Here is a 21,850-nt window from a genome sequence, read left to right on the forward strand (position 1 = left end):
AGAGTTTTCTCTCATCTATCTTAGTGAGAGTGATTCTCCTAAGTTCTTAAGTGATTCAAGAATCCCTGAGTTTTATCAAAGGTCGTTTGTCCCTTTGTGTGTTTAAACTCTTAGGCTTATCTTCCATTCTTGGAAGTGTGATGTGTACCAATTTTCGCTCCATCTTCTTTTATGTTTCCATTCTCCCGTTTTAAATCATTTCTCAAATTTGTTGCTTATTAGCATTCCAACCTTCATAGATCAGTAAAATGATTCCAACCGTCTCAATTCACATCATTTGGTATTCAGAGCATTGCTATCTAGATTTTGAATAGGAATGAAAGTTTATTATACAAGGTGTTTAATCGAAGGTCACGCATGTTTAGTTGCATTCGATTAAGGAAGCGACAACAATGTTGTGATCCAAAGATAGGTGGAGAAACTCCAGTTACTAACAACCTTTCACACGAATCAAGCATGGATCAAATTCAGTAAAGTGCAACGTGTGAAAGAAGTGTTATGTGATATTGCTCCCATGGACTCTTGTCTTTGGTAGCCTTAATTTCAGTTACAATCAACCATTAAGTAGTGGATCAATGTTAGCTTGAGTGGATTATCAATAGCTTTAAGTGGGTTGTAACTGAAGTTCATGTGTCTTTGCTAATTCTGACGGTTAAATCTCCTGTATAAGTTGACCATTTTCATCAATGAAAGCAAGCTGAGTTTTATTCAGAAAATATAAGACTTTTCTCTCATCTATCTTAGTGAGAGTGATTCTCCTAAGTTCTTGAGTGATTCAAGAATCCCTGAGTTTTATCAAAGTTTGTTTGTCCCTTTGTGTGTTTAAGCTCTTAGGCTTATCTTCCATTTTTGGAAGTGTGATGTGTATCAATTTTCGCTCCATCTTCTTCTATGTTTCCATTCTCTCGTTTTAAATCATTTCTCAAATTTCTTGCTTATTAGTATTCCAACCTTGATAGATCAGTAAAATGAATCCAACCGTCTGGATTCACATCATTTGGTATTCAGAGCATTGCTATCTAGATTTGGAATAGGAATGAAAGTTTATTATACAAGGTGTTTAATCGAAGGTCACGCATGTTTAGTTGCATTCGATTAAGGAAGCGACAACAATGTTGTGATCCAAAGATAGGTGGAGAAACTCCAGTTACCAACAACCTTTCACACGAAAAAAGCATGGATCAAATTCAGTAAAGTGCAACGTGTGAAAGAAGTGTTATGTGATATTGCTCCCATGGACTCTTGTCTTTGGAAGCCTTAATTTCAGTTACAATCAACCATTAAGTAGTGGATCAATGTTAGCTTGAGTGGATTATCAATAGCTTTAAGTGGGTTGTAACTGAAGTTCATGTGTCTTTGCTAATTCTGACGGTTAAAGCTCCTGTATAAGTTGACCATTTTCATCAATGAAAGCAAGCTGAGTTTTATTCAGAAAATATAAGACTTTTCTCTCATCTATCTTAGTGAGAGTGATTCTCCTAAGTTCTTGAGTGATTCAAGAATCCCTGAGTTTTATCAAAGTTCGTTTGTCCCTTGGTGTGTTTAAGCTCTTAGGCTTATCTTCCATTTTTGGAAGTGTGATGTGTATCAATTTCCGCTCCATCTTCTTGTATGTTTCGATTCTCTCATTTTAAATCATTTCTCAAATTTGTTGCTTATTAGCATTCCAACCTTGATAGATTAGTAAAATGAATCCAACCGTTTGGATTCACATCATTTGGTATTCAGAGCCTTGCTATCTAGATTTTGGATAGGAATGAAAGTTTATTATACAAGGAGTTTAATCGAAGGTCACGCATGTTTAGTTGCATTCGATTAAGGAAGCGACAACAATGTTGTGAACCAAAGATAGGTGGAGAAACTCCAGTTACCAACAACCTTTCACACGAATTAAGCATGGATCAAATTCAGTAAAGTGCAACGTGTGAAAGAAGTGTTATGTGATATTGCTCCCATGGACTCTTGTCTTTGGTAGCCTTAATTTCAGTTACAATCAACCATTAAGTAGTGGATTATTGTTAGCTTGAGTGGATTATCAATAGCTTTAAGTGGGATGTAACTGAAATTTATGTGTCTTTGCTAATTCTGACGGTTAAAGCTCCTGTATAAGTTGACCATTTTCATCAATGAAAGCAAGCTGAGATTTATTCAGAAAATATAAGACTTTTCTCTCATCTATCTTAGTGAGAGTGATTCTCCTAAGTTCTTGAGTGATTCAAGAATCCCTGAGTTTTATCAAAGTTTGTTTGTCCCTTTGTGTGTTTAAGCTCTTAGGCTTATCTTCCATTTTTGGAAGTGTGATGTGTATCAATTTTCGCTCCATCTTCTTGTATGTTTCCATTCTCTCGTTTTAAATCATTTCTCAAATTTCTTGCTTATTAGTATTCCAACCTTGATAGATCAGTAAAATGAATCCAACCGTCTGGATTCACATCATTTGGTATTCAGAGCATTGCTATCTAGATTTGGAATAGGAATGAAAGTTTATTATACAATGTGTTTAATCGAAGGTCACGCATGTTTAGTTGCATTCGATTAAGGAAGCGACAACAATGTTGTGAGCCAAAGATAGGTGGAGAAACTCTAGTTACCAACAACCTTTCACACGAATCAAGCATGGATCAAATTCAGTACAGGGCAACATGTGAAAGAAGTGTTATGTGATATTGCTCCCATCGACTCTTGTCTTTGGTAGCCTTAATTTAAGTTACAATCAACCATTAAGTAGTGGATTATTGTTAGCTTGAGTGGATTATCAATAGATTTAAGTGTGTTGCAGTTGAAATTTATGTGTCTTTTGAAATGCTGACGGTTAAAGCTCCTATATAAGCTGAACCATTTTCATCAATGAAAGCAAGCTGAGTTTTATTCAGAAAACATAAGAGTTTTCTCTCATCTATCTTAGTGAGAGTGATTCTCCTAAGTTTTTAAGTGATTCAAGAATCCCTGAGTTTTATCAAAGTTCGTTTGTCCCTTTGTGTGTTTAAGCTTTTAGGCTTATCTTCCATTTTTGGTAGTGTGATGTGTATCAATTTCCGCTCCATCTTCTTGTATGTTTCCATTCTCTCGTTTTAAATCATTTCTCAAATTTCTTGCTTATTAGCATTCCAACCTTGATAAATCAGTAAAATGAATCCAACCGTCTGGATTCACATCATTTGGTATACAGAGCCTTGCTATCTAGATTTGGAATAGGAATGAAGGTTTATTATACAAGGTGTTTAATCGAAGGTCACGCATGTTTAGTTGCATTCGATTAAGGAAGCGACAACAATGTTGTGATCCAAAGATAGGTGGAGAAACTCCAGTTACCAACAACCTTTCACACGAAAAAAGCATGGATCAAATTCAGTAAAGTGCAATGTGTGAAAGAAGTGTTATCTGATATTGCTCCCATGGACTCTTGTCTTTGGTAGCCTTAATTTCAGTTACGATCAACCATTAAGTAGTGGGTCATTGTTAGCTTGAGTGGATTATCAATAGCTTTAAGTGGGTTGTAACTGAAATTTATGTGTCTTTACTAATTCTGCGGTTAAAGCTCTTGTATAAGTTGACCATTTTCATCAATGAAAGCAAGCTGAGTTTTATTCAGAAAATAAAAGAGTTTTCTCTCATCTATCTTAGTGAGAGTGATTCTCCTAAGTTCTTAAGTGATTCAAGAATCCCTGAGTTTAATCAAAGTTCGTTTGTCCCTTTGTGTGTTTAAGCTCTTAGGCTTATCTTCCATTTTTGGAAGTGTGATGTGTATCAATTTCCGCTCCATCTTCTTATATGTTTCCATTCTCTCGTTTTAAATCATTTCTCAAATTTGTTTCTTATTAGTATTCCAACCTTGGTAGATCAATAGAATGATTCCAACCGTCTGGATTCACATCATCTGGTATTCAGAGCCTTGCTATCTAGATTCGAAATAGGAATGAAAGTTTATGATACAAGGTGTTTAATCGAAGGTCACGCATGTTTAGTTCCATTCGATTACGGAAGCGACAACAATGTTGTGAGCCATAGATTGGTCGAGAAACTCCAGTTACCAACAACCTTTCACACGAATCAAGCACGGATCAAATTCAGTACAGTGCAACGTGTGAAAGAAGTGTTATGTGATATTGCTCCCATGGACTCTTGTCTTTGGTAGCCTTAATTTCAGTTACAATCAACCATTAAGTAGTGGATCATTGTTAGCTTGAGTGGATTATCAATAGCTTTATGTGGGTTGTAACTGAAATTTATGTGTCTTTACTAATTCTGACGGTTAAAGCTCCTGTATAAGTTGACCATTTTCAGCAATGAAAGCAAGTTGTGTTTTATTCAGAAAATATAAGAGTTTTCTCTCATCTATCTTAGTGAGAGTGATTCTCCTAAGTTCTTAAGTGATTCAAGAATCCCTGAGTTTTATCAAAGTTCGTTTGTCCCTTTGTGTGTTTAAGCTCTTAGGCTTATCTTCCATTTTTGGAAGTGTGATGTGTATCAATTTCCGCTCCATCTTCTTGTATGTTTCCATTCTCTCGTTTTAAATCATTTCTCAAATTTCTTGCTTATTAGCATTCCAACCTTGATAGATCAGTAAAATGAATCCAACCGTCTGGATTCACATCATTTGGTATTCAGAGCCTTGCTATCTAGATTTGGAATAGGAATGAAAGTTTATTATACAAGGTGTTTAATCGAAGGTCATGCATGTTTAGTTGCATTCGATTAAGGAAGCGACAACCATGTTGTGAGCCAAAGATAGGTGGAGAAACTCCAGTTACCAACAACCTTTCACACGAATCAAGCATGCATCAAATTCAGTATAGGGCAACATGTGAAAGAAGTGTTATGTGATATTGCTCCCATGGACTCTTGTCTTTGGTAGCCTTAATTTGAGTTACAATCAACCATTAACTAGTGGATCATTGTTAGCGTGAATGGATTATCAATAGCTTTAAGTGGGTTGTAATTGAAATTTATGTGACTTTTGTAATTCTGACGGTTAAAGCTCCTATATAAGCTGAACCATTTTCATCAATGAAAGCAAGCTGAGTGTTATTCAGAAAATATATGAGTTATATCTAATCTATCTTAGTGAGAGTGATTCTCCTAAGTTCTTAAGTGATTCAAGAATCCCTGAGTTTTATCAAAGGTCGTTTGTCCCTTTGTATGTTTACACTCTTAGGCTTATCTTCCATTCTTGGAAGTGTGATGTGTATCAATTTCCGCTCCATCTTCTTGTATGTTTCCATTCTCTCGTTTTAAATCTTTTCTCAAATTTCTTGCTTATTAGTATTCCAACCTTGATAGATCAGTAAAATGATTCCAACCGTCTGGATTCACATCATTTGGTATTCAGAGCCTTGCTATCTAGATTCGGAATAGGAATGAAAGTTTATTATACAAGGTGTTTAATCGAAGGTCACGCATGTTTAGTTGCATTTGATTACGGAAGCGACAACAATGTTGTGAGCCAAAGATTGGTGGAGAAACTCCAGTTACCAACAACCTTTCACACGAATCAAGCATGGATCAAATTCAGTACAGTGCAACGTGTGAAAGAAGTGTTATGTGATATTGCTCCCATGGACTCTTGTCTTTGGTAGCCTTAATTTCAGTTACAATCAACCATTAAGTAGTGGATCATTGTTAGCTTGAGTGGATTATCAATAGCTTTAAGTGGGTTGTAACTGAAATTTATGTGTCTTTCATAATTCTGACGGTTAAAGCTCCTATATAAGTTGGCCATTTTCATCAATGAAAGCAAGCTGAGTTTTATTCAGAAAATATAAGAGTTTTCTCTCACCTATCTTAGTGAGAGTGATTCTCCTAAGTTCTTGAGTGATTCAAGAATCCCTGAGTTTTATCAAAGTTTGTTTGTCCCTTTGTGTGTTTAAGCTCTTAGGCTTAACTTCCATTTTTGGAAGTGTGATGTGTATCAATTTCCGGTCCATCTTCTTGTATGTTTCCATTCTCTCATTTTAAATCATTTCTCAAATTTGTTGCTTATTAGCATTCCAACCTTGATAGATCAGTAAAATGATTCCAACCGTCTCAATTCACATCATTTGGTATTCAGAGCCTTGCTATCAAGATTTGGAATAGGAATGAAAGTTTATTATACAAGGTGTTTAATCGAAGGTCACACATGTTTAGTTGCATTCGATTAAGGAAGCGACAACAATGTTGTGATCCAAAGATAGGTGGAGAAACTCCAGTTACCAACAACCTTTCACACGAAAAAAGCATGGATCAAATTCAGTAAAGTGCAACGTGTGAAAGAAGTGTTATGTGATATTGCTCCCATGGACTCTTGTCTTTGGTAGCCTTAATTTCAGTTACGATCAACCATTAAGTAGTGGATCATTGTTAGCTTGAGTGGATTATCAATAGCTTTAAGTGGGTTGTAACTGAAATTTATGTGTCTTTACTAATTCTGACGGTTAAAGCTCCTGTATAAGTTGACCATTTTCATCAATGAAAGCAAGCTGAGTTTTATTCAGAAAATATAAGAGTTTTCTCTCATGTACCTTAGTGAGAGTGATTCTCCTAAGTTCTTAAGTGATTCAAGAATCCCTGAGTTTTATCAAAGTTCGTTTGTCCCTTGGTCTGTTTAAGCTCTTAGGCTTATCTTCCATTTTTGGAAGTGTGATGTGTATCAATTTCCGCTCCATCTTCTTGTATGTTTCCATTCTCTCGTTTTAAATCATTTCTCAAATTTGTTGCTTATTAGCATTCCAACCTTGATAGATCAGTAAAATGAATCCAACCGTCTGGATTCACATCATTTGGTATTCAGAGCATTGCTATCTAGATTTGGAATAGGAATGAAAGTTTATTATACAAGGTGTTTAATCGAAGGTCACGCATGTTTAGTTGCATTCGATTAAGGAAGCGACAACAATGTTGTGAGCCAAAGATAGGTGGAGAAACTCCAGTTACCAACAACCTTTCACACGAATCAAGCATGGATCAAATTCAATACAGGGCAACATGTGAAAGAAGTCTTATGTGATATTGCTCCCATGGACTCTTGTCTTTGGTAGCCTTAATTTCAGTTACAATCAACCATTAAGTAGTGGATCATTGTTAGCTTGAGTGGATTATCAATAGATTTAAGTGGGTTGCAATTGAAATTTATGAGTCTTTTGAAATGCTGACGGTTAAAGGTCTTATATAAGCTGAACCATTTTCATCAATGAAAGTAAGCTGAGTTTTATTCAGAAAATATAAGAGTTTTCTCTCATCTATCTTAGTGAGAGTGATTCTCCTAAGTTCTTAAGTGATTCAAGAATCCCTGAGTTTTATCAAAGGTCGTTTGTCCCTTTGTGTGTTTAAACTCTTAGGCTTATCTTCCATTCTTGGAAGTGTGATGTGTACCCATTTTCGCTCCATCTTCTTTTATGTTTCCATTCTCCCGTTTTAAATCATTTCTCAAATTTGTTGCTTATTAGCATTCCAACCTTCATAGATCAGTAAAATGATTCCAACCGTCTCAATTCACATCATTTGGTATTCAGAGCATTGCTATCTAGATTTTGAATAGGAATGAAAGTTTATTATACAAGGTGTTTAATCGAAGGTCACGCATGTTTAGTTGCATTCGATTAAGGAAGCGACAACAATGTTGTGATCCAAAGATAGGTGGAGAAACTCCAGTTACCAACAACCTTTCACACGAATCAAGCATGGATCAAATTCAGTAAAGTGCAACGTGTGAAAGAAGTGTTATGTGATATTGCTCCCATGGACTCTTGTCTTTGGTAGCCTTAATTTCAGTTACAATCAACCATTAAGTAGTGGATCAATGTTAGCTTGAGTGGATTATCAATAGCTTTAAGTGGGTTGTAACTGAAGTTCATGTGTCTTTGCTAATTCTGACGGTTAAAGCTCCTGTATAAGTTGACCATTTTCATCAATGAAAGCAAGCTGAGTTTTATTCAGAAAATATAAGACTTTTCTCTCATCTATCTTAGTGAGAGTGATTCTCCTAAGTTCTTGAGTGATTCAAGAATCCCTGAGTTTTATCAAAGTTTGTTTGTCCCTTTGTGTGTTTAAGCTCTTAGGCTTATCTTCCATTTTTGGAAGTGTGATGTGTATCAATTTCCGCTCCATCTTCTTGTATGTTTCCATTCTCTCGTTTTAAATCATTTCTCAAATTTCTTGCTTATTAGTATTCCAACCTTGATAGATCAGTAAAATGAATCCAACCGTCTGGATTCACATCATTTGGTATTCAGAGCATTGCTATCTAGATTTTGAATAGGAATGAAAGTTTATTATACAAGGTGTTTAATCGAAGGTCACGCATGTTTAGTTGCATTCGATTAAGGAAGCGACAACAATGTTGTGATCCAAAGATAGGTGGAGAAACTCCAGTTACCAACAACCTTTCACACGAAAAAAGCATGGATCAAATTCAGTAAAGTGCAATGTGTGAAAGAAGTGTTATGTGATATTGCTCCCATGGACTCTTGTCTTTGGTAGCCTTAATTTCAGTTACAATCAACCATTAAGTAGTGGATCAATGTTAGCTTGAGTGGATTATCAATAGCTTTAAGTGGGTTGTAACTGAAGTTCATGTGTCTTTGCTAATTCTGACGGTTAAAGCTCCTGTATAAGTTGACCATTTTCATCAATGAAAGCAAGCTGAGTTTTATTCAGAAAATATAAGACTTTTCTCTCATCTATCTTAGTGAGAGTGATTCTCCTAAGTTCTTGAGTGATTCAAGAATCCCTGAGTTTTATCAAAGTTCGTTTGTCCCTTGGTGTGTTTAAGCTCTTAGGCTTATCTTCCATTTTTGGAAGTGTGATGTGTATCAATTTTCGCTCCATCTTCTTGTATGTTTCGATTCTCTCATTTTAAATCATTTCTCAAATTTGTTGCTTATTAGCATTCCAACATTGATAGATTAGTAAAATTAATCCAACCGTCTGGATTCACATCATTTGGTATTCAGAGCCTTGCTATCTAGATTTTGGATAGGAACGAAAGTTTATTATACAAGGAGTTTAATCGAAGGTCACGCATGTTTAGTTGCATTCGATTAAGGAAGCGACAACAATGTTGTGAACCAAAGATAGGTGGAGAAACTCCAGTTACCAACAACCTTTCACACGAATTAAGCATGGATCAAATTCAGTAAAGTGCAACGTGTGAAAGGAGTGTTATGTGATATTGCTCCCATGGACTCTTGTCTTTGGTAGCCTTAATTTCAGTTACAATCAACCATTAAGTAGTGGATTATTGTTAGCTTGAGTGGATTATCAATAGCTTTAAGTGGGATGTAACTGAAATTTATGTGTCTTTGCTAATTCTGACGGTTAAAGCTCCTGTATAAGTTGACCATTTTCATCAATGAAAGCAAGCTGAGATTTATTCAGAAAATATAAGAGTTTTCTCTCATCTATCTTAGTGAGAGTGAATCTCCTAAGTTCTGAAGTGATTCAAGAATCCCTGACTTTTATCAAAGTTTGTTTGTCCCTTTGTGTGTTTAAGCTCTTAGGCTTATCTTCCATTTTTGGAAGTGTGATGTGTATCAATTTCCGCTCCATCTTCTTGTATGTTTCCATTCTCTCGTTTTAAATCATTTCTAAAATTTGTTGCTTATTAGCATTCCAACCTTGATAGATCAGTAAAATGAATCCAACCGTCTGGATTCACATCATTTGGTATTCAGAGCATTGCTATCTAGATTTGGAATAGGAATGAAAGTTTATTATACAAGGTGTTTAATCGAAGGTCACGCATGTTTAGTTGCATTCGATTAAGGAAGCGACAACAATGTTGTGAGCCAAAGATAGGTGGAGAAACTCCAGTTACCAACAACCTTTCACACGAATCAAGCATGGATCAAATTCAATACAGGGCAACATGTGAAAGAAGTCTTATGTGATATTGCTCCCATGGACTCTTGTCTTTGGTAGCCTTAATTTCAGTTACAATCAACCATTAAGTAGTGGATCATTGTTAGCTTGAGTGGATTATCAATAGATTTAAGTGGGTTGCAATTGAAATTTATGAGTCTTTTGAAATGCTGACGGTTAAAGGTCTTATATAAGCTGAACCATTTTCATCAATGAAAGTAAGCTGAGTTTTATTCAGAAAATATAAGAGTTTTCTCTCATCTATCTTAGTGAGAGTGATTCTCCTAAGTTCTTGAGTGATTCAAGAATCCCTGACTTTTATCAAAGTTTGTTTGTCCCTTTGTGTGTTTAAGCTCTTAGGCTTATCTTCCATTTTTGGAAGTGTGATGTGTATCAATTTCCGCTCCATCTTCTTGTATGTTTCCATTCTCTCGTTTTAAATCATTTCTCAAATTTCTTGCTTATTAGTATTCCAACCTTGATAGATCAGTAAAATGAATCCAACCGTCTGGATTCACATCATTTGGTATTCAGAGCATTGCTATCTAGATTTGGAATAGGAATGAAAGTTTATTATACAAGGTGTTTAATCGAAGGTCACGCATGTTTAGTTGCATTCGATTAAGGAAGCGACAACAATGTTGTGATCCAAAGATAGGTGGAGAAACTCCAGTTACCAACAACCTTTCACACGAAAAAAGCATGGATCAAATTCAGTAAAGTGCAACGTGTGAAAGAAGTGTTATGTGATATTGCTCCCATGGACTCTTGTCTTTGGTAGCCTTAATTTCAGTTACAATCAACCATTAAGTAGTGGATCAATGTTAGCTTGAGTGGATTATCAATAGCTTTAAGTGGGTTGTAACTGAAGTTCATGTGTCTTTGCTAATTCTGACGGTTAAAGCTCCTGTATAAGTTGACCATTTTCATCAATGAAAGCAAGCTGAGTTTTATTCAGAAAATATAAGACTTTTCTCTCATCTATCTTAGTGAGAGTGATTCTCCTAAGTTCTTGAGTGATTCAAGAATCCCTGAGTTTTATCAAAGTTCGTTTGTCCCTTGGTGTGTTTAAGCTCTTAGGCTTATCTTCCATTTTTGGAAGTGTGATGTGTATCAATTTTCGCTCCATCTTCTTGTATGTTTCGATTCTCTCATTTTAAATCATTTCTCAAATTTGTTGCTTATTAGCATTCCAACCTTGATAGATTAGTAAAATTAATCCAACCGTCTGGATTCACATCATTTGGTATTCAGAGCCTTGCTATCTAGATTTTGGATAGGAATGAAAGTTTATTATACAAGGAGTTTAATCGAAGGTCACGCATGTTTAGTTGCATTCGATTAAGGAAGCGACAACAATGTTGTGAACCAAAGATAGGTGGAGAAACTCCAGTTACCAACAACCTTTCACACGAATTAAGCATGGATCAAATTCAGTAAAGTGCAACGTGTGAAAGGAGTGTTATGTGATATTGCTCCCATGGACTCTTGTCTTTGGTAGCCTTAATTTCAGTTACAATCAACCATTAAGTAGTGGATTATTGTTAGCTTGAGTGGATTATCAATAGCTTTAAGTGGGATGTAACTGAAATTTATGTGTCTTTGCTAATTCTGACGGTTAAAGCTCCTGTATAAGTTGACCATTTTCATCAATGAAAGCAAGCTGAGATTTATTCAGAAAATATAAGAGTTTTCTCTCATCTATCTTAGTGAGAGTGAATCTCCTAAGTTCTGAAGTGATTCAAGAATCCCTGACTTTTATCAAAGTTTGTTTGTCCCTTTGTGTGTTTAAGCTCTTAGGCTTATCTTCCATTTTTGGAAGTGTGATGTGTATCAATTTCCGCTCCATCTTCTTGTATGTTTCCATTCTCTCGTTTTAAATCATTTCTAAAATTTGTTGCTTATTAGCATTCCAACCTTGATAGATCAGTAAAATGAATCCAACCGTCTGGATTCACATCATTTGGTATTCAGAGCATTGCTATCTAGATTTGGAATAGGAATGAAAGTTTATTATACAAGGTGTTTAATCGAAGGTCACGCATGTTTAGTTGCATTCGATTAAGGAAGCGACAACAATGTTGTGAGCCAAAGATAGGTGGAGAAACTCCAGTTACCAACAACCTTTCACACGAATCAAGCATGGATCAAATTCAATACAGGGCAACATGTGAAAGAAGTCTTATGTGATATTGCTCCCATGGACTCTTGTCTTTGGTAGCCTTAATTTCAGTTACAATCAACCATTAAGTAGTGGATCATTGTTAGCTTGAGTGGATTATCAATAGATTTAAGTGGGTTGCAATTGAAATTTATGAGTCTTTTGAAATGCTGACGGTTAAAGGTCTTATATAAGCTGAACCATTTTCATCAATGAAAGTAAGCTGAGTTTTATTCAGAAAATATAAGAGTTTTCTCTCATCTATCTTAGTGAGAGTGATTCTCCTAAGTTCTTAAGTGATTCAAGAATCCCTGAGTTTTATCAAAGGTCGTTTGTCCCTTTGTGTGTTTAAACTCTTAGGCTTATCTTCCATTCTTGGAAGTGTGATGTGTACCAATTTTCGCTCCATCTTCTTGTATGTTTCCATTCTCCCGTTTTAAATCATTTCTCAAATTTGTTGCTTATTAGCATTCCAACCTTCATAGATCAGTAAAATGATTCCAACCATCTCAATTCACATCATTTGGTATTCAGAGCCTGGCTATCTAGATTTTGAATAGGAATGAAAGTTTATTATACAAGGTGTTTAATCGAAGGTCACGCATGTTTAGTTGCATTCGATTAAGGAAGCGACAACAATGTTGTGATCCAAAGATAGGTGGAGAAACTCCAGTTACCAACAACCTTTCACACGAATCAAGCATGGATCAAATTCAGTAAAGTGCAACGTGTGAAAGAAGTGTTATGTGATATTGCTCCCATGGACTCTTGTCTTTGGTAGCCTTAATTTCAGTTACAATCAACCATTAAGTAGTGGATCAATGTTAGCTTGAGTGGATTATCAATAGCTTTAAGTGGGTTGTAACTGAAGTTCATGTGTCTTTGCTAATTCTGACGGTTAAAGCTCCTGTATAAGTTGACCATTTTCATCAATGAAAGTAAGCTGAGTTTTATTCAGTAAATATAAGAGTTTTCTCTCATCTATCTTAGTGAGAGTGATTCTCCTAAGTTCTGAAGTGATTCAAGAATCCCTGACTTTTATCAAAGTTTGTTTGTCCCTTTGTGTGTTTAAGCTCTTAGGCTTATCTTCCATTTTTGGAAGTGTGATGTGTATCAATTTCCGCTCCATCTTCTTGTATGTTTCCATTCTCTCGTTTTAAATCATTTCTAAAATTTGTTGCTTATTAGCATTCCAACCTTGATAGATCAGTAAAATGAATCCAACCGTCTGGATTCACATCATTTGGTATTCAGAGCATTGCTATCTAGATTTGGAATAGGAATGAAAGTTTATTATACAAGGTGTTTAATCGAAGGTCACGCATGTTTAGTTGCATTCGATTAAGGAAGCGACAACAATGTTGTGAGCCAAAGATAGGTGGAGAAACTCCAGTTACCAACAACCTTTCACACGAATCAAGCATGGATCAAATTCAATACAGGGCAACATGTGAAAGAAGTCTTATGTGATATTGCTCCCATGGACTCTTGTCTTTGGTAGCCTTAATTTCAGTTACAATCAACCATTAAGTAGTGGATCATTGTTAGCTTGAGTGGATTATCAATAGATTTAAGTGGGTTGCAATTGAAATTTATGAGTCTTTTGAAATGCTGACGGTTAAAGGTCTTATATAAGCTGAACCATTTTCATCAATGAAAGTAAGCTGAGTTTTATTCAGAAAATATAAGAGTTTTCTCTCATCTATCTTAGTGAGAGTGATTCTCCTAAGTTCTTGAGTGATTCAAGAATCCCTGACTTTTATCAAAGTTTGTTTGTCCCTTTGTGTGTTTAAGCTCTTAGGCTTATCTTCCATTTTTGGAAGTGTGATGTGTATCAATTTCCGCTCCATCTTCTTGTATGTTTCCATTCTCTCGTTTTAAATCATTTCTCAAATTTCTTGCTTATTAGTATTCCAACCTTGATAGATCAATAAAATGAATCCAACCGTCTGGATTCACATCATTTGGTATTCAGAGCATTGCTATCTAGATTTGGAATAGGAATGAAAGTTTATTATACAAGGTGTTTAATCGAAGGTCACACATGTTTAGTTGCATTCGATTAAGGAAGCGACAACAATGTTGTGATCCAAAGATAGGTGGAGAAACTCCAGTTACCAACAACCTTTCACACGAAAAAAGCATGGATCAAATTCAGTAAAGTGCAACGTGTGAAAGAAGTGTTATGTGATATTGCTCCCATGGACTCTTGTCTTTGGTAGCCTTAATTTCAGTTACAATCAACCATTAAGTAGTGGATCAATGTTAGCTTGAGTGGATTATCAATAGCTTTAAGTGGGTTGTAACTGAAGTTCATGTGTCTTTGCTAATTCTGACGGTTAAAGCTCCTGTATAAGTTGACCATTTTCATCAATGAAAGCAAGCTGAGTTTTATTCAGAAAATATAAGACTTTTCTCTCATCTATCTTAGTGAGAGTGATTCTCCTAAGTTCTTGAGTGATTCAAGAATCCCTGAGTTTTATCAAAGTTCGTTTGTCCCTTGGTGTGTTTAAGCTCTTAGGCTTATCTTCCATTTTTGGAAGTGTGATGTGTATCAATTTTCGCTCCATCTTCTTGTATGTTTCGATTCTCTCATTTTAAATCATTTCTCAAATTTGTTGCTTATTAGCATTCCAACCTTGATAGATTAGTAAAATTAATCCAACCGTCTGGATTCACATCATTTGGTATTCAGAGCCTTGCTATCTAGATTTTGGATAGGAATGAAAGTTTATTATACAAGGAGTTTAATCGAAGGTCACGCATGTTTAGTTGCATTCGATTAAGGAAGCGACAACAATGTTGTGATCCAAAGATAGGTGGAGAAACTCCAGTTACCAACAACCTTTCACACGAATCAAGCATGGATCAAATTCAGTAAAGTGCAACGTGTGAAAGAAGTGTTATGTGATATTGCTCCCATGGACTCTTGTCTTTGGTAGCCTTAATTTCAGTTACAATCAACCATTAAGTAGTGGATCAATGTTAGCTTGAGTGGATTATCAATAGCTTTAAGTGGGTTGCAATTGAAATTTATGAGTCTTTTGAAATGCTGACGGTTAAAGGTCTTATATAAGCTGAACCATTTTCATCAATGAAAGTAAGCTGAGTTTTATTCAGAAAATATAAGAGTTTTCTCTCATCTATCTTAGTGAGAGTGATTCTCCTAAGTTCTTAAGTGATTCAAGAATCCCTGAGTTTTATCAAAGGTCGTTTGTCCCTTTGTGTGTTTAAACTCTTAGGCTTATCTTCCATTCTTGGAAGTGTGATGTGTACCAATTTTCGCTCCATCTTCTTGTATGTTTCCATTCTCCCGTTTTAAATCATTTCTCAAATTTGTTGCTTATTAGCATTCCAACCTTCATAGATCAGTAAAATGATTCCAACCATCTCAATTCACATCATTTGGTATTCAGAGCCTGGCTATCTAGATTTTGAATAGGAATGAAAGTTTATTATACAAGGTGTTTAATCGAAGGTCACGCATGTTTAGTTGCATTCGATTAAGGAAGCGACAACAATGTTGTGATCCAAAGATAGGTGGAGAAACTCCAGTTACCAACAACCTTTCACACGAATCAAGCATGGATCAAATTCAGTAAAGTGCAACGTGTGAAAGAAGTGTTATGTGATATTGCTCCCATGGACTCTTGTCTTTGGTAGCCTTAATTTCAGTTACAATCAACCATTAAGTAGTGGATCAATGTTAGCTTGAGTGGATTATCAATAGCTTTAAGTGGGTTGTAACTGAAGTTCATGTGTCTTTGCTAATTCTGACGGTTAAAGCTCCTGTATAAGTTGACCATTTTCATCAATGAAAGTAAGCTGAGTTTTATTCAGTAAATATAAGAGTTTTCTCTCATCTATCTTAGTGAGAGTGATTCTCCTAAGTTCTTAAGTGATTCAAGAATCCCTGAGTTTTATCAAAGGTCGTTTGTCCCTTTGTGTGTTTAAACTCTTAGGCTTATCTTCCATTCTTGGAAGTGTGATGTGTACCAATTTTCGCTCCATCTTCTTTTATGTTTCCATTCTCCCGTTTTAAATCATTTCTCAAATTTGTTGCTTATTAGCATTCCAACCTTCATAGATCAGTAAAATGATTCCAACCGTCTCAATTCACATCATTTGGTATTCAGAGCATTGCTATCTAGATTTTGAATAGGAATGAAAGTTTATTATACAAGGTGTTTAATCGAAGGTCACGCATGTTTAGTTGCATTCGATTAAGGAAGCGACAACAATGTTGTGATCCAAAGATAGGTGGAGAAACTCCAGTTACCAACAACCTTTCACACGAATCAAGCATGGATCAAATTCAGTAAAGTGCAACGTGTGAAAGAAGTGTTATGTGATATTGCTCCCATGGACTCTTGTCTTTGGTAGCCTTAATTTCAGTTACAATCAACCATTAAGTAGTGGATCAATGTTAGCTTGAGTGGATTATCAATAGCTTTAAGTGGGTTGTAACTGAAGTTCATGTGTCTTTGCTAATTCTGACGGTTAAAGCTCCTGTATAAGTTGACCATTTTCATCAATGAAAGTAAGCTGAGTTTTATTCAGTAAATATAAGAGTTTTCTCTCATCTATCTTAGTGAGAGTGATTCTCCTAAGTTCTTAAGTGATTCAAGAATCCCTGAGTTTTATCAAAGGTCGTTTGTCCCTTTGTGTGTTTAAACTCTTAGGCTTATCTTCCATTCTTGGAAGTGTGATGTGTACCAATTTTCGCTCCATCTTCTTTTATGTTTCCATTCTCCCGTTTTAAATCATTTCTCAAATTTGTTGCTTATTAGCATTCCAACCTTCATAGATCAGTAAAATGATTCCAACCGTCTCAATTCACATCATTTGGTATTCAGAGCATTGCTATCTAGATTTTGAATAGGAATGAAAGTTTATTATACAAGGTGTTTAATCGAAGGTCACGCATGTTTAGTTGCATTCGATTAAGGAAGCGACAATAATGTTGTGATCCAAAGATAGGTGGAGAAACTCCAGTTACCAACAACCTTTCACACGAAAAAAGCATGGATCAAATTCAGTAAAGTGCAACGTGTGAAAGCAGTGTTATGTGATATTGCTCCCATGGACTCTTGTCTTTGGTAGCCTTAATTTCAGTTACAATCAACCATTAAGTAGTGGATCAATGTTAGCTTGAGTGGATTATCAATAGCTTTAAGTGGGTTGTAACTGAAGTTCATGTGTCTTTGCTAATTCTGACGGTTAAAGCTCCTGTATAAGTTGACCATTTTCATCAATGAAAGCAAGCTGAATTTTATTCAGAAAATATAAGACTTTTCTCTCATCTATCTTAGTGAGAGTGATTCTCCTAAGTTCTTGAGTGATTCAAGAATCCCTGAGTTTTATCAAAGTTTGTTTGTCCCTTTGTGTGTTTAAGCTCTTAGGCTTATCTTCAATTTTTGGAAGTGTGATGTGTATCAATTTTCGCTCCATCTTCTTGTATGTTTCCATTCTCTCGTTTTAAATCATTTCTCAAATTTCTTGCTTATTAGTATTCCAACCTTGATAGATCAGTAAAATGAATCCAACCGTCTGGATTCACATCATTTGGTATTCAGAGCATTGCTATCTAGATTTGGAATAGGAATGAAAGTTTATTATACAAGGTGTTTAATCGAAGGTCACGCATGTTTAGTTGCATTCGATTAAGGAAGCGACAACAATGTTGTGAGCCAAAGATAGGTGGAGAAACTCCAGTTACCAACAACCTTTCACACGAATCAAGCATGGATCAAATTCAGTAAAGTGCAACGTGTGAAAGAAGTGTTATGTGATATTGCTCCCATGGACTCTTGTCTTTGGTAGCCTTAATTTCAGTTACAATCAACCATTAAGTAGTGGATCAATGTTAGCTTGAGTGGATTATCAATAGCTTTAAGTGGGTTGTAACTGAAGTTCATGTGTCTTTGCTAATTCTGACGGTTAAAGCTCCTGTATAAGTTGACCATTTTCATCAATGAAAGCAAGCTGAGTTTTATTCAGAAAATATAAGACTTTTCTCTCATCTATCTTAGTGAGAGTGATTCTCCTAAGTTCTTGAGTGATTCAAGAATCCCTGAGTTTTATCAAAGTTTGTTTGTCCCTTTGTGTGTTTAAGCTCTTAGGCTTATCTTCAATTTTGGAAGTGTGATGTGTATCAATTTTCGCTCCATCTTCTTGTATGTTTCCATTCTCTCGTTTTAAATCATTTCTCAAATTTCTTGCTTATTAGTATTCCAACCTTGATAGATCAGTAAAATGAATCCAACCGTCTGGATTCACATCATTTGGTATTCAGAGCATTGCTATCTAGATTTGGAATAGGAATGAAAGTTTATTATACAAGGTGTTTAATCGAAGGTCACGCATGTTTAGTTGCATTCGATTAAGGAAGCGACAACAATGTTGTGATCCAAAGATAGGTGGAGAAACTCCAGTTACCAACAACCTTTCACACGAATCAAGCATGGATCAAATTCAGTAAAGTGCAACGTGTGAAAGAAGTGTTATGTGATATTGCTCCCATGGACTCTTGTCTTTGGTAGCCTTAATTTCAGTTACAATCAACCATTAAGTAGTGGATCAATGTTAGCTTGAGTGGATTATCAATAGCTTTAAGTGGGTTGTAACTGAAGTTCATGTGTCTTTGCTAATTCTGACGGTTAAAGCTCCTGTATAAGTTGACCATTTTCATCAATGAAAGTAAGCTGAGTTTTATTCAGTAAATATAAGAGTTTTCTCTCATCTATCTTAGTGAGAGTGATTCTCCTAAGTTCTTAAGTGATTCAAGAATCCCTGAGTTTTATCAAAGGTCGTTTGTCCCTTTGTGTGTTTAAACTCTTAGGCTTATCTTCCATTCTTGGAAGTGTGATGTGTACCAATTTTCGCTCCATCTTCTTGTATGTTTCCATTCTCCCGTTTTAAATCATTTCTCAAATTTGTTGCTTATTAGCATTCCAACCTTCATAGATCAGTAAAATGATTCCAACCGTCTCAATTCACATCATTTGGTATTCAGAGCCTGGCTATCTAGATTTCGAATAGGAATGAAAGTTTATTATACAAGGTGTTTAATCGAAGGTCACGCATGTTTAGTTGCATTCGATTAAGGAAGCGACAACAATGTTGTGAGCCAAAGATAGGTGGAGAAACTCTAGTTACCAACAACCATTCACTCGAATCAAGCATGGATCAAATTCAGTAAAGTGCAACATGTGAAAGAAGTGTTATGTGATATTGCTCCCATGGACTCTTGTCTTTGGTAGCCTTAATTTCAGTTACAATCAACCATTAAGTAGTGGATCAATGTTAGCTTGAGTGGATTATCAATAGCTTTAAGTGGGTTGTAACTGAAGTTCATGTGTCTTTGCTAATTCTGACGGTTAAAGCTCCTGTATAAGTTGACCATTTTCATCAATGAAAGCAAGCTGAGTTTTATTCAGAAAATATAAGACTTTTCTCTCATCTATCTTAGTGAGAGTGAATCTCCTAAGTTCTGAAGTGATTCAAGAATCCCTGAGTTTTATCAAAGTTTGTTTGTCCCTTTGTGTGTTTAAGCTCTTAGGCTTATCTTCCATTTTTGGAAGTGTGATGTGTATCAATTTCCGCTCCATCTTCTTGTATGTTTCCATTCTCTCGTTTTAAATCATTTCTCAAATTTGTTGCTTATTAGCATTCCAACCTTGATAGATCAGTAAAATGAATCCAACCGTCTGGATTCACATCATTTGGTATTCAGAGCATTGCTATCTAGATTTGGAATAGGAATGAAAGTTTATTATACAAGGTGTTTAATCGAAGGTCACGCATGTTTAGTTGCATTCGATTAAGGAAGCGACAACAATGTTGTGAGCCAAAGATAGGTGGAGAAACTCCAGTTACCAACAACCTTTCACACGAATCAAGCATGGATCAAATTCAATACAGGGCAACATGTGAAAGAAGTCTTATGTGATATTGCTCCCATGGACTCTTGTCTTTGGTAGCCTTAATTTCAGTTACAATCAACCATTAAGTAGTGGATCATTGTTAGCTTGAGTGGATTATCAATAGATTTAAGTGGGTTGCAATTGAAATTTATGAGTCTTTTGAAATGCTGACGGTTAAAGGTCTTATATAAGCTGAACCATTTTCATCAATGAAAGTAAGCTCAGTTTTATTCAGTAAATATAAGAGTTTTCTCTCATCTATCTTAGTGAGAGTGATTCTCCTAAGTTCTTAAGTGATTCAAGAATCCCTGAGTTTTATCAAAGGTCGTTTGTCCCTTTGTGTGTTTAAACTCTTAGGCTTATCTTCCATTCTTGGAAGTGTGATGTGTACCAATTTTCGCTCCATCTTCTTGTATGTTTCCATTCTCCCGTTTTAAATCATTTCTCAAATTTGTTGCTTATTAGCATTCCAACCTTCATAGATCAGTAAAATGATTCCAACCGTCTCAATTCACATCATTTGGTATTCAGAGCCTGGCTATCTAGATTTCGAATAGGAATGAAAGTTTATTATACAAGGTGTTTAATCGAAGGTCACGCATGTTTAGTTGCATTCGATTAAGGAAGCGACAACAATGTTGTGAGCCAAAGATAGGTGGAGAAACTCCAGTTACCAACAACCATTCACTCGAATCAAGCATGGATCAAATTCAGTAAAGTGCAACATGTGAAAGAAGTGTTATGTGATATTGCTCCCATGGACTCTTGTCTTTGGTAGCCTTAATTTCAGTTACAATCAACCATTAAGTAGTGGATCAATGTTAGCTTGAGTGGATTATCAATAGCTTTAAGTGGGTTGTAACTGAAGTTCATGTGTCTTTGCTAATTCTGACGGTTAAAGCTCTTGTATAAGTTGACCATTTTCATCAATGAAAGCAAGCTGAGTTTTATTCAGAAAATATAAGACTTTTCTCTCATCTATCTTAGTGAGAGTGAATCTCCTAAGTTCTGAAGTGATTCAAGAATCCCTGAGTTTTATCAAAGTTTGTTTGTCCCTTTGTGTGTTTAAGCTCTTAGGCTTATCTTCCATTTTTGGAAGTGTGATGTGTATCAATTTCCGCTTCATCTTCTTGTATGTTTCCATTCTCTCGTTTTAAATCATTTCTCAAATTTCTTGCTTATTACCATTCCAACCTTGATAGATCAGTAAAATGAATCCAACCGTTTGGATTCACATCATTTGGTATTCAGAGCATTGCTATCTAGATTTGGAATAGGAATGAAAGTTTATTATACAAGGTGTTTAATCGAAGGTCACGCATGTTTAGTTGCATTCGATTAAGGAAGCGACAACAATGTTGTGAGCCAAAGATAGGTGGAGAAACTCCAGTTACCAACAACCTTTCACACGAATCAAGCATGGATCAAATTCAATACAGGGCAACATGTGAAAGAAGTCTTATGTGATATTGCTCCCATGGACTCTTGTCTTTGGTAGCCTTAATTTCAGTTACAATCAACCATTAAGTAGTGGATCATTGTTAGCTTGAGTGGATTATCAATAGATTTAAGTGGGTTGCAATTGAAATTTATGAGTCTTTTGAAATGCTGACGGTTAAAGGTCTTATATAAGCTGAACCATTTTCATCAATGAAAGTAAGCTCAGTTTTATTCAGTAAATATAAGAGTTTTCTCTCATCTATCTTAGTGAGAGTGATTCTCCTAAGTTCTTAAGTGATTCAAGAATCCCTGAGTTTTATCAAAGGTCGTTTGTCCCTTTGTGTGTTTAAACTCTTAGGCTTATCTTCCATTCTTGGAAGTGTGATGTGTACCAATTTTCGCTCCATCTTCTTGTATGTTTCCATTCTCCCGTTTTAAATCATTTCTCAAATTTGTTGCTTATTAGCATTCCAACCTTCATAGATCA

The sequence above is a fragment of the Vigna unguiculata genome, chromosome 2 (assembly GCF_037176805.1).
Source record: "Vigna unguiculata cultivar grain cowpea cultivar isolate G323 ecotype 2 chromosome 2, ASM3717680v1, whole genome shotgun sequence".
In the NCBI taxonomy this organism is placed as follows: Eukaryota; Viridiplantae; Streptophyta; class Magnoliopsida; order Fabales; family Fabaceae; genus Vigna; species Vigna unguiculata.